At 31.1% G+C, this 14,661-nt stretch overlaps 1 protein-coding gene across 2 annotated transcripts in view; it reads right to left on the reverse strand.

Annotated features, from left to right (window-relative positions):
* The window catches only part of LOC129944637 (uncharacterized), a 173,637-nt gene extending 160,144 nt beyond the window's left edge, over positions 1-13,493 (reverse strand). For both annotated transcript variants that reach the window (XM_056054203.1, XM_056054202.1), the window contains exon 1: positions 12,113-13,493. The gene's annotated coding sequence lies outside the window, so the exon portion shown is untranslated. The remainder of the gene's footprint in view (positions 1-12,112) is intronic.
* Between the last annotated feature and the right edge of the window lie 1,168 nt (positions 13,494-14,661).

The following is a 14,661-nucleotide window of genomic DNA, read 5'->3' on the forward strand; positions in this document are numbered from 1 at the left end:
TGAACACACAGCCACTCTATGTTTATGACATTATAAGTATGTCATCATTACAAAGGAAATGAAAGGCGATTTCAGTCTCTTAATCCATCTCTTACATCTTTGTATATTTTCTGAAACTGTCCACCAAAAAATATAAATCAAATAAATGATGCTGCGAGATTAAATCACAAAACAAAACCTCCCCATTTAGACGGAAGGGGTAATCTGCTTCCACTTTGCAAAAAAAAATTTACAACAAACCAAAGAATCAATAAATTACTAAATTTTGTATAGTAAATTATTTATAATTCTATATGTTCTTGTATTATATTCAATGTGCTTCCATTTTAAATTTGTTCCCCTGCAAGTTAAATGTTGGGAGAAAGTAAATGTGTTCTTGGAACCATACGGATCCTGGGATTTATCAAAACATAATTCCGTCAAAATTAAAGTTCTGGCTTAAGTATAGCGCAGTTAGCAAACGTTTTGAAAGCTGCACATTGGGGTTAAGACTATACGAAATATCCCTTAAAACATACATGTTCAAAATCTTGAAATGCAGTTATGTATTGTAATCGGTTCAATTTGTAGAATTGAAAATTTTGACATTTCTCAAAACTTAATCAAAGATTTTCGAGAGATTTCTGTGTGTGAGCGGGATGTATGTTATTATTCTTTCGTTCGTTCATACATACCTTCGTCGTGGTTGCGGCATCGACTTCAAATAAAAATTGTTAAACAGATAATAACACAGAAAAGACTTTTAAAAAAATTGAGTGCGTGGTTAAATGTTAAATTATACAATTTGACGTAATACCAAACTTCTATAGTTTGATAAGCATTTAATAAACTTTTTCTTATTAAATACAAAACAAAACATTACTAAAATGTAGTAAAAATTGAGTTTTGACTCCAAAAGTTAAAGATATTGGCTTCAAATGAATTTCATCTTATAAAAAATATTAATTTCAACATTTAGTAAAATTTTACACTTAGTTTTTTCCATATATTTAAAATCTTACTCAGTATTGGTAAAAACTAATATTCCGTTTTCGACATCTCCTGAATAAATGAACGTATTGACTTCAAAATGATTTTATTTTGTTTTCTATAACTTTGACTAATGCAGTGAGATGAACACAAACACAAAATATATTGAAGTATTCTTTTTGATTTTTGTTTGAAGCATGTCATTCAATTTATTGTAGGTATTATTAATAATTGTGGAAAATTGTTGTTTGTAGGAATTTATATTAAGGATTTAGGATTTCTTGTTAATAAAACTACAAAATGTCTTTATTTTCTCCAATACACTTTTATTATATAGACAATTGATAAATATGTTAGTACACAGAAGTAAAATAAAAAATTGGATATGTTAAATTAATTTAATAAATGAATGAATTTGCCCATTCTACCCCGGTACAGGGGCACAATAAATATGTGTGGAGCATGACGGGCGCAAAGCTAAACTGTGTTGAAACGCGAGCAAGTGTTGCTAGATTCATCTTAACAGATGAACTACAGGAAACCCAGCCTTCTGTAGACTGGGAGTATAAATGCCCACAATAAAGACACTCGTCGTCCGCCTCGCTTTCTGAACATCTTTCCTTAGTGTTAGTTTTCTTTTTTACTGAGACTTTTTCTTTTTCATAACAAGATGCTTGGACTTCGTTTACACAGTCTCTAGCTACGCCTTGTAAAGTGAGCTTGTAATTATTTCAGCCTTTTCCCAGTACGGCGGCGCTTAAAATTTCTATTCTAAGCTGATGCTTTGGGGACAAGTGCGATTGGAGATGGAGAGAGGAGAAAACTTGGGCATTATTTTTTGCTCTATCTATCTATGCTCTACCAAACTGGTAATGCTCTTATCTGGTAATTTATAAGTATTTTTCTAGGGTGTTGTCTGAACCATTTCTTTTTTTTCATCTACATAATAAGAATTGAAGGTCTTTAGTGACATCCCAGGGCTGTAACCGATAAGTGCAATGTGATAGGAAGCAAAGCTTGACCACATCACTAGCTCACTTCAATGCTCTTTATGTGGCTTGCATGCAAATCTAACAGTTACAAAACGGGCTGATCTTTAGTTGACTTGCACCAATCAATAAATCGTTTCAAACACTTTTAAAAAATTATTCATCCACACTCGATGAAGAATTAGGAGTTAGTACATCCATCAGTTCAACCTTCATTCGTTTGCATGGGAAAATAAACATTGGTGGCATGTACGACCCATCAGCACTCATACAAATTTCCACTATGAGAAGTTGTTCTTATTCCAATGATTAAGTTACACTACCCGTTTTCTGACATCTTTTGCCAACATGTTCCCAAGACTTTTCTCAACAGATGTGATTCCCGATTCGTTAGCGTCGAAGATTTGACTGTTGAATCCCTTAGCTCGAGCTGCAGACGTTGCTTTTGGTTTTCCTTATAAAACGGTTGCATTGGGTTTTAAAAAGTTCTGTGTTCAATCTTCTCCAGCCGTTTGTGTTTCAGCGTTAAAATTCTTCGATATTAATCGTTTTTTGCTAGCTCATACACCAGTTCTAGAAATTCTTTCATAAAAAAACGAAAGCTTGTTTCGCCCTTCTACATACTTTAGGTATTAGGTCAATTCAATTAAATGATCCACGTTAAATACAGGTATACAATTTCAAATTTTAAATGACAAGTAGTGGAAGGTCGGGCTTAGATCAGTTTTTTTTTTATCACAAACATTTTTCAAAAACAGAACGAGAATCCTTGCCCATTATGACTCGTCCATTCTACCCCATATAAAATTCTACAAAAAATCTTTAAAGTATTCTTTCAAAAGGAATGACTAAATTTATACAAGTTTTATTTACTTATTTTTATATTAAAGGATGTAAGCCCTATATTAAATTGATATTTGTTACAAAAACACATTCTTTATTTTACTTGAGAATAACTTCTAATCAATTAATTTTTTAAATTGAAACCGATGATTAATGGAAAACGTATAAAACTTCGGAGACACTTTTTCCCCAACAGAGAAATAGAAAAATGGCCTGCTATGCCCCAAGTTCGTTTATAATTATTATTAAATATAAGAAAAATATGATAGTTTCAACCATGAGCTTAAGGTAAAATTATTTCATAATTGGCGCACTTCCTGTTTGTTCAAGGTCATATTTTATGTTGAGTTCTAATCTAGTGATTATTATTTTCATGTGGTCTCAAAGATATAAAAACACGTCTTATTTCATGTATGCCTTTATTTCAACTCAAATATTCTTAAACTATTCATAACTATTTTTCTTTTTTTCAGTTCAGAATTTTTAGAAAGTAGTTGGCTTGTAGTACCCGTGGCATGATGCTTAGTGCGTTGGACTGTTCATTCCCCCAGAGGCATTCCTCTTTTTAGATAGATGCGGTCTGATACAGGATAGATTGGCAGTTCCGTTAATCTACCACGTCAGACGAAGAACCGTGGATAGGCGACTCCTGTACAATCGGGACGTCATGGAACAAGGCGGAGCAGAGCTCCTTCGGTTCAGTAGGGCTGTGTCCGAACGGGACCGAACTGATAGGGTGAAGCAGGAGAACCAGTTTTGGTGGCTTCAATCGGCACTTGATATTGGGTAGTCGGGATGGGGTTTTAAGCCTTGGCCGGCTTACATACTTGTTTTATAGTTTTAGGGTTTAGTTTTAAGTAGAATAGGCATGGTGGCACGAAAAAAAAAATTTAAAAAAAAAAAAAAAAAAAAAAAAAATACAAAAAAAAAAAAAAAAACATTACAAAACATTAACAAAAAAAAAAAATAAAAATAAAAAAAAAAAAAAAAAGACAACGAAATATGAAAAACAAAAATGTTAGATAGTTAGATTTGCTGCTGTGGTTGTTCTAGTTTTAAGTAGTTTATAGGTAGAATAGGTAGTTTAAGTTAGTTTTTAAGTTTTATTTAAGGACCTTATTTTAAGTAGTTTGTAAGTAAAAATAAATAAAAAAGGTTATTGATATTAGTTTTTTCAAAATTTTCTAATAAAAACAAAACAAATAAAATTTAAATTGAAGTAAAATAGATCTTAAGGCCGAAAGGCATTAGTAATTAGTGTTATAGTTTAGCTTAGAGTGTCCGTATGGGACCATTAAGTTAGTTGTAAGTTATGGATAATTAGGCTAGTTTTATGAATTTTTGTCTAGCTTTAAGATAGGTTAAGGATTGAATAAATAAAAATGAATTTGGAAAAAAAAAAAAAAAGTGCGTTGGACTGTCATGCGAGAGGTCTTGGGTTCGATCCCTGCCTATGCCACCAAAAACTTTAATTCTTGTCATGAAAAAGTTCTTTCTCAAATCTGCCGTTCGGAATCGGCTTAAAACTGTAGGTCCCTTCCATCCCTGACAACAGTACTCACACGTCAAAGGGACTGTTTCGCCACCCAATTTATTTATTTATTATTATAGTTGGCTTAAAGAAAGCCTCAAACTATGTTCAAAAATTTCATCATAAATGCATGTGTTAGTAGTTAGTAAGAAAATAATACTATTAATTAAAGCCCAACTTACGCACAAAATTAAAAACATAAAAAACATTTAACTAACAGAACATAAAATAAAATAAAAACGTTTTACGATAGTGGAGCACTGGTTCTAAACAATGATTTTAATCCCACCTTATTTAAATTAAAACTATCGATGAACAGTTTAAGTTACATAAAATGCTCATTCGACATAAAGCTTCATTTTTCCCATAGTTAGTTCTATGGAAGTCAATATGTAAAAAATCAAATGTACGCTAGTGATGAGTTCCGCCTCGGTTCGGTAGTTCAAATGTACACAAGATAGCAAATAAGCTGCATCAATTTTAGTCATTATTAACACGACTTTGATGGAGAGACTGCATTTGAAGAAGCAGAATACGATGTCCATAGGTATCATCACTAGGTAGACCCTTTAGGGCAAAGCAAAAGAAATTATGTTGAATTGGTTTAATACGTTTTCTATGAATTTTTTAATAGGGAGTCTATGCCTTCGGAGCATATTCAAGATGAGGACGAACATGGCAATTATACAAAGAAAGAGTAACATAGGGATCATTGAACTCCTTTGCCCAGCGTTTTATAAAACCAAGCATAGAATTTGCTTTAAACGACTGGGTCGCACGAACTTGCTCCTGTATGCAAAGAGTCTGTTTAAAGTGCCTATATAAGATTTTTAAAATATACCAACTCATCCTACTACAACTCATCCCGGAAATGAAAAATACTTCTAAGCATACTCAATGAAAACAATTGTTTGTGTATTCAACTAGTTCGTTCAAACTTTTTTCCTTCAAAAGCTTTTTTTTAGTTTAATATCAGAAGAACCAGGATTGAAAGTAAGTTATGTGAAGTTAAGAAAGAGGAAGAATATGTATGTTTAAATTATAAAGCGATCACTTATTGGTTGGGTAGTTAGGCAGGTGTCTAAAACGAATAAGGAATAGTTTATTGGCGTGCTCATCCATGTTTATGATGATAATGAAGGAATGTTATTAGTAGGTAGAAGGTACTCACTACAATCCAATCACATTCCTTCTTTCCTACAAGTTTATAGGTTTTATTTTTTTCGTTAAATTTTAAAAGAAACAAACATGTTGTATACAGTCAGGCTATTGTGCGTTTTGGATTTTAGCTGTGAAGTGACTCGTAAGTAATAGTTGTAGAGGTTGTACGTAACATCTATATAGGTATAATGTGCATACATACGTTGAAAAAATGATTCTAATACAAAATACATATACTCTTTTGGCCCGTTTCTTAAACTTGTTCTAAGTATTTATTCTTTAATATAGGCGAAGGCAAGTCAAATATGTGTGAAACAACCTTATTCGTAAAGAATAATATTTTTAAATCATATACATATACAATGGTACCAAGATAATACTTCTTGATAGACACTTTAAAATAGTTTGTTGATTAAACATATCATATTCGTTAATCCGATGCAGTGGTGCTACACGGCCATCGTTGGTATTTACAATAGTTATAGTTATGTACTAAATGCATTAATTTGGATGAAAGATAGGAATGTAATTTCAATTTGGCAAAATAATGCGCTCTTTCGGGCTCATCCACAGTTAAAATAATTAAAAAAAAAAACTGTTTTAAGAACTTTATCTTTCTTTTCTCTTCTTTTTTTTATTTCACTGCTTTCATTCTTAAACTTAATAGGTTATCACTAGTTTATAAGATATTATATCTTAATGTGTATAGCCATATCGAAATAAATAAATAAATAATAAAAAGATTCAAAATTTTACCTGAAAAAAAGTTTGTCTTCAAAAATTTAAATGTCATTTTATAAATCAAAAAACCCTTGATGTTTCAAATAATAATTTTTTTTGAAAATCGTTAGAGCGGTTTTTTTTTAATTAATTTTGTATGTATAAATTTTTTAATTTTTTTCTACAAATATGTTTGTTCTGCAGTTGTTTAGTTGTTGAAAATATACGCTTCACATTTCAATTTCATAAAAAATGTTGACTCGTTTATGAGATATAGAATTTTGAAAGAAAAATTCAATATTTTTTTTTATTAAAATCCAAACAATACAAAATTGCCCTTTTGATGATCAAATATTGTTAAGGCAATATAAGAGTTTATTTAAAAAATAATATTGAAATCAGTTCATAAGTTGCTGAGAAAATTAAAAAAACAAAAAAACGGTTCTATGAGCTTGACAGACAGACATACAAAACAGACCGGACGGAACCGCGGGACCCACTTTTTTCGACTTCTCTATAATCGTAATATCATGCTTGATTAAAATCTCGAGTTCAAAATCTTGCACGAATGCAAAACTTGCCATATAGTTCCTATATGTCGCAAGTAAAAATTAATGGGATGGAACAGAAATGAACAACTAAATCTTTAAATGTGGAGACGCGACCGATTCGTTTTTTACTAAAAGTTATCGTTATTTATACCAACTTAAATCTAAGGAACATGAGATACGATACTAATAAAAATTAAAATACCAATATTTCCAACCATGCGTAGAAGTAATGATAGCAAGTATTTGTTGTTTTCAATAAGTGATGTTAATAAAGTTAAGCCTTCTTAAAAACTAAACTTAAGCTCTATCTTACGTTCTACTCTACCCTGTCAAACGTTTGTGATATCTTGTAGCATGTGCAAGATATCAAATGTCCGTTCTTTCCATCATCGTCGTATAGATTGTGGTTGGCACCACCGACCGGTGGGAGCTACTTCGTTGATAGAAGTAGATGTGTCAGCATAAATAGTTATCGTCGATGATAGTGACGATGCAATGACTACGACAACGACGAACGAATGGCGGATACAGCACTTTTGGTTGCCGCCGGCAACGAACTAGGCGATTGAGTTAACCTGTACGCATTTGTTCCTATCAATATTTTATCCTATGACTCTTTCTGTTCTTGTAAAAAGTGCAACTGCACCAATGTAAGGATCATGTTCATTTATGAACAGGCTGTTGTTTTATCGATATTTTCACAAACAATGTTCTGTCGAATTAGAAAGTTGCATTCGACCCCTTAAACAATTCAGCCGTAATACTCGCACTTCCAGGAATGCTCATCAGTTTACCCTTGAGCTCAATTTCGGGCGTACTGTCAAGTATAGATATTCTTTCTTAAATCGTACATCGAGAATGTGGAATGCTTTGGATAACTTTTTTTTTTGTGTACCAGTATCACCTCTTAAATCCTTCTCTATTTTCCTAATGCTGTCATTGTGGTTAAATTAAACATATATACTTAAAACAACTTGAGTGCCTGTAAATTATAAAATAAAGTGACATTTTGTATACATTTTATTAAAAAACAAAAAAAAACAATTCATGGGGTATTATAAATTTGTATCGTAAAAATACAAATAAGCTCAGTTTTCCAAAGTTTTTCTAAATATTATAAAGAGTGAAGTCATAGTTTTAAAGTTGTTTACATATATTTTTAAAATAAAAAGACTCACAGGAGAGGGAGTTTGCTATGAAGTTCTGATATATTATTTTAACAATTCGTGTTATTCTCTCTGATTTTGTATGGTTCATTAAAAAAATAAAAAAAATCTTGATATCCTCATCTAATAGGGTAAAACTTTTTGTAAAACTGCACATAAAAAAAGACAAACGCGCGTAAAGTGTATAATAGTTCTTCAAAATACTCAAAATCATAAAGCGAAGCGAAAAGTCGTTATTGGTTTTGAAAAACTTTTATTTTTTTTGTTGAATAACAGGCATATCTTCAATAGTTTCAAAACTTCTGATGTCGTTATATTCGTTCTGATTTTTGTTTCAGACATCTCATTCAATTTATTGTAATGTTACTAATAGTGGAAAATGTTTTGTTTTAAGTAATATTCAAAAAAAAGTAAATAGGTGCTTCATAGCTGTACATTTTGTGGTTCTAAAAATATTTTGCTGTTATTTGTAGGAAATGTTATCTATGTACACTACATATTAGTATTGTTATAAATATTTATCAGTATCATTAGATACAAAATACAAAATTATATGTATAATTATGAGTTTAAGGTCATCATATTTCACAATTCGGAGTTGCTATATTGTGTTATTTAAAGCTTGTTAAGTTAAAGCTCGTTCGGTAATAATAGCTGTTTTAAAGTAAAGATGAACAAATAGATTGTTAACTTTTCCATTTTATGGAAATATTTTAGTCACTTGATAATAACGATGTTCTCAGTTTCTGTGCAAAATTAAATCGACATGCGAATTATTTCGAAACGAAATGTCTATTTTAGCTGGACTTAATCGGCCTATCGAGGTAACCGTCTTCGGAGTATATTTCCTACGAATCGGAGACGATTCTGTTCCGATTAGTTTTCGATCAGTGGATCGAAAATTCTCTCCGTCATAATTCAACTGATGCCATTTAAATGCGATGATTTGATATTAAGAACCTGTAATGGTTTTATTTTTGACAGATACAAACACATTTTTTTCAACAAGGTTCTTGTTGCGGAAACTGCTTTCGAAGGCCCATGATTTAATATCTATTTGTGTTTAATCTGTTCCAAAATAAAAGCAAACGCATTTTTATTTAAGCGCAAGTTTTTCTTTAATCTGGAAGAGAATTAGAAATAAGACAAATTGTAACATAAGAAGATAGGAAAGTCAGAGAATTCACGTGTGCTGTTTCTCAATTATTTCTCTATTTTTTTTTATCTCCTGCCTTTAGCTCGTTGGATTCGGTGTCCAAAAATAATCCTGCACTCTGCATTTCTATTATTATTAAGTTGAAATGTATATCCATCGCAATGCGTCGTCGAAAATCTGTAAAATTTTCTTCAATGGAAAGCTACCGTTACGGAGAAAACTACTCAGCGGCGCGCGGTTACCTGGAAATGGCCGAATGCAAAATTTTAAAGTAATCGTAAATTGAACCATATTTTCTTGATTTATTATAGCATATAACTCAGCTGCCAGCAGAAATGTAGTTTTTAAATTTAACTGATAAAATTAATTCGTTGATTCAAATTACAAAAGAAGCTGAGATGCGACTTGTCAGTTGAATTATTCTTAAAAAATTCAAAATTACCAACAATATTTTGCATATAATAAAAAAGTTTTATTTCAAAATCTATTTTTTAACGAGACTTTAAGTCGAAAACCAATTTGTACCAATTTTAGTAGCATTTGTTAAAAAGTTTTTATTTCTTATATATATACCTAAACAAATCCAAATCGCATAAGTAAAATAAATTTGTGAGAAATCGAGAACCGAACATCAATTTTTACCTAATTTGCGTACTATTTTATGTACATTTTATTTTTTTTTATGAAAAACGGGATGTTGGATTCTTATAAAAAATTGTTGAATATCCAAAACAATATTTTCTGCTAGGTAAAATAAGTTTAAATCCAATATTTTTAATTTTTGAAAAGCTATTTGAGTCGAAAGTAAATTTTTATCAAGTTTTAGAATTGTTTTTTTTTTTTTAAGTTTTAATTGCTTGTAGAAAAAATTGTCAATTCGTTTTTTCTCAAAATTTTATCGAATGTTGAAAAAAATATTTCTTATAAGTTTCACATGTTTTTGAAAAGATATTTGAGTCAAAAACCTATTTTTACCAAATTTTTGTAATTTTTTTTTTGTTTGTAAAAAAAAACTGTTTATTAGATTTTTCTAAAAATTTTAGCAGATGTCTAAAACGTTATTCTTCGTTGCACAAAATTGTTTTGGAGATAAAATCATTTTTTGTTCTTAAAATTTTTCAGGTGACAAATATATTTTATTGTTGATTTATAAAAAAATAGTTGATTTGAATTTTTTCCAAAACTATATTTGTTTGGTATCACGTTACAGCAAATAATATAAAATTTAATTCAAGTCTCTAACGTTATTGGTTCGTAAGGTGTTTAGGGTTAAACAAAACTTTCACCAAATTGCTATGCTAAAAAACCATCTTTCTACATTATTATTTGTATAACAAAAATTATTTGAAGTCGATATCACTTCTGGTTCTTGAGCTATGGACGAAGAAAAAAACGCCGCGAACGTACGAGGGTACGAACACACGCACGCACAAAAAAATTGTCTCTAAACATTTTTTTATTTTAGCTCTAGGGGCCTTGAAACGTCGTAAAAGTGTCTACATTTTCAATTTGACAAATCGGACCGATTATAATAACTTCCTCTGGGAAGTTAATATGCATATTTTATGGAAAAATCACTTAAGACTTGAAAACTAACAACTTATTAGGAACACAAGAAATTCATGTTTATTCAAAGAATATTGTTTTCACATGTACATAACTGTCTTAAAATGTTTTGATTAAGTAGGGTTTCTAAAAAAATTTCATGATACCTCGTGTTGATATTGGAAAAAAGTGCGTAAGTTTTTTTTAAATAACGAAAAGGATCTTGTCTTTAAGACTATTCGCAGCTTTTTAAACCCGAAATCACTGCGCAAGCTTTTCCATCTGACATCTCATTTTTTTTACGTTCAAACCTGATACCCACATAATAAACGCCGGTGTGTCTTAGGGCTTCGTGTTGTCTCAGACACTCTTTTTTATGTTATATATGATCTTTTGTCTGTAACTTCTTATTCACTAATTTTTCTCACTGATAACAGCACCCAAAGATTTTTAATATTCGTTTTTATATTCACGACATTGTCCTTCGAGGGTAGATTGCCAACAGCAGCGTATGATAAGCTAATTTAATTTCGATGACAACATTAATATGCTGAGCATTGTCCATTCTGAATCAAAAGCTTAATGAATTCGAAAGCTTAATGCTTTTTACCATCTCAAAAACGTAATTCTTCCACAATGCCACTAATATAGGAGGAATTGGCATTGAAGAGACTGCACAGTTTTTAGTTCAAGGTATGTGAATCACAAACCATCTCTTGAGGAGTGAGCACTTATTTGAACTTGTCAAAGTTGCTTTTAAGTTTGTAGGTTTCCTCCGCCGGTTTAATAATTTTTTAACTCCTTCTGACCTGGCTATAATATATTGAGCCTTTATTCACCCGAAAGTCTAATACAATTCCAATATTTGGACAGGAGCTTCTTTGTGCTTGCATTCAAGGAGTGATGAATACCGTTTTAATGATTAAACAGGATCAATTCGGAAAAATGGTTAGGATTGGAAATGAAACACCTATTCACACAGCTTTTGAATTTCTGCACATTAAAACGAATGGAAAATAATGAGCTGTGAAAAACATTCTTGTAATCTGAACACAAAAATAACATATTCAAGAGTACGTTCAAAATTGCGTACAAACATAGATTGATGGACATCCTTTGAAGGACGAGTATCACTGCGGTTTATAATTATTTTTTTAAATCTCATAGCATCAACCTTAAAAAGTTAGATTATTTTTCCCAAAGTCAAAACCAAATCACAAATAAAGTTAAAAAAGTTTAATAAAATATAAAAAACGTTCTTGATACCCGCCTGTCATAACTAGTTATCCACATTTTCCGGACAGATATGGAGGCCTGGAGCCCGTAAACTCTATTCTTAAAACAATATGTTCATGTATGGATTGAACCTTAACTTCAAATATGTTTTTCACTAGATGAAACATACAACAAAAAATTATTAAATAAAGTTATGTTATACATTTGTTTTGCAAGTAACAACTACAAAATATTTAATCACTTACTTAAATTCTGTTTTTATAAATCCAGATTGATTTAATTTATATTTTGTATCCAGTCGGAGTCTAAAATATATGTATATATTTCTTTTGTTTTGTTAAGAAATACTTTTAAGTTTGACTCATATTTTTTCAACAATGTTGGTGATAAAAAGTAATCACAAACCATTTATATCATTCATTGTAACGAGAGTAAAATTAGGTGAGTGATGATGGTGACTAAAGGGCGAAACGAACGTTTAGCCACAAAACCGAGTTAATCATTGATAAATCACATGAAAGATACAGAAACTCGAATAATTCACTTGGTATTTGAACAGGTATCCTTTTTCCGAGTTTTGCTTAGCAATCCCATTAAGTAGGGGATGCGTGCGGCATATTTAAAAGACATTCACATTCGCACATCCTGATGGTGGCAATAAATTATTCATATCACATTGCCACGGCAATCAATCTATTCACCGTACGGTTCTCACAGGACACTTTTTCTTGTTTTATAAAATAAACAACAATTTCGTTGTTGTTTTGCTGTAGTAGATGTTATTTACTTGGTTGAGATATAAAAATCCAGTATTTATTTATTCACTCATGGCTGTCATCAGCGCGCACATACACGACAGGTTGGTGTAAAAGGTTGGTTATCCTGAACTAAAGCAGTATAAGTATTCACCACACATACATACGTACCTACAGGTAAATGTATACTTTATCATTAGAAGACATTTATTCTGCTTTTATTTTATTATGCTTGTGCAATTTTTGCTATGGCATATGAAGGTATAATGAGGAACGAATGAGGAAATGAGAGAAAAACAGACTGGACGACAACCACAAAAAGAAATCGTTGTTTTAAATTGAATAATTTACATCGTAATTTCACTTCCACGGACGTTACTACTCGTACACATGACCTTACGCCGCCGGTTTCACTTTATAAGTTGAGAAGGCATTCTTTCCATACCATTCAATGAGAAATGGTCACAAAGGGGTGTCGGAGAGATTGAGGCCCTCCGTTTGGCGAAATAATCTAGCCATATAGGTACGTATCTATTTTATTTTAATTTTTCTCTTTCACTCTTTATTTAAGGACTATTCAAACACTATTAGGCACACAAAATTAAATTGCAACACTGTACACAATCCTTGGAGGCCAGAACTCTTTGTCGTATAAATCACATTTTTATTATACAATAATGCACGCAAAATTAATCCTTGACAATAATAATTTTTACTTTTAAATACACACTTTCAAGGAATACCTACAATCTACATGTACGAGTATATGTGCTTTGTTGAGCATTTCGCAGAGATTCAAGAAGTTGAAGGTATGACTTAAAACTGCAAGTGAACCGCCGTCGGTCGTTGAGTGACTGCTGTAGAAAATTTGAATAATACGTAGTTCGGTAGGTCCTTGGCGTGCGTATGGCATGTTTGGTTCATTGGTGAAAATGTTAAAATGAATTGTAGGCCTCTTCTGCGCATGTCATCCCCTGAATCTCCTTAAAGCTCTTTTCGTAAGGACAAACTGTTCATGACTTTAGTGTTGAAGCCTTAGTCTTTGGGAAAATATAAAGTTATAAAATAATACTTAAAGGTTTACACATTTATGTAGTCCAATATATTATTGTACATAATTTTATATTAAATTTTGATTTCAGTAGAATAATTTACATACATACCCCTTGCAAACATTATGACAAGGACATTCAGCTCAATACTAAAGCTCATAAAATATCTATGTATATCTGTCCCCCACATTGCGACCAATAACGTTGAAGATGTGAAGTCAGCATAATTAAGTTAAGGTTATTAGTTTAGCCTTCAAAATAGAGCTGTTTATAAGTCAGGGACAACGTTGGCAACTGTGCAGTGAGTGAAGCATGGATTTATTTTGTTAATTATAAAATCAATGTTCTAGATGTTCTAACTGTTTCCATGGTCAAAGTTTGAAAATTAAACACTCGTTGAAATATTTTATTTATAGGTTTTCAAATTTTTTTCTTTCTTTTTTTTGTTAATAATATGGAAATACAAATAGAAATGAAAAACAAAAGCGTTAAATATCCATTAACGCCAAACACAAGTAAATGTCGTTTAAGGGTTAATTATATTTATGTGGTAAGACTTGAGTTTATCAGAAAAATTTTCTTCAAGAAAGAAATGGTTTCATGTTCCTTGCGATGCCAAAAAATGTTATATTTCGTTGCACTTTTGTAAAATTTTATTGATAACATGATGGTTAACTGATGTGACTTCGAGTCAGTTTGGGGCATTGATTTCAAAAACCAACTGACAATGCCTAACAGTGAAATTTTCTACCAATGATAAAACCAATTATACGTCACAAGATAAATCTTAATTTGGGATGTTTTTTAACTTGTAGATCTGAAAATGCAATACAGAGCCGAAACCTTAGTATCATTACCAAAATGATTTTTTTTATTTGAAAATTAAATTTTTTGTGTGATCAAATCTCGACGATGACGACTATCCTTATATAATTTAAAAAATGTTGCATTATAAAGCAAGATTATCAAATTTGTTAATTTGTTAGC

Source organism: Eupeodes corollae, chromosome 2, assembly GCF_945859685.1.
Source record: "Eupeodes corollae chromosome 2, idEupCoro1.1, whole genome shotgun sequence".
In the NCBI taxonomy this organism is placed as follows: domain Eukaryota; kingdom Metazoa; phylum Arthropoda; class Insecta; order Diptera; family Syrphidae; genus Eupeodes; species Eupeodes corollae.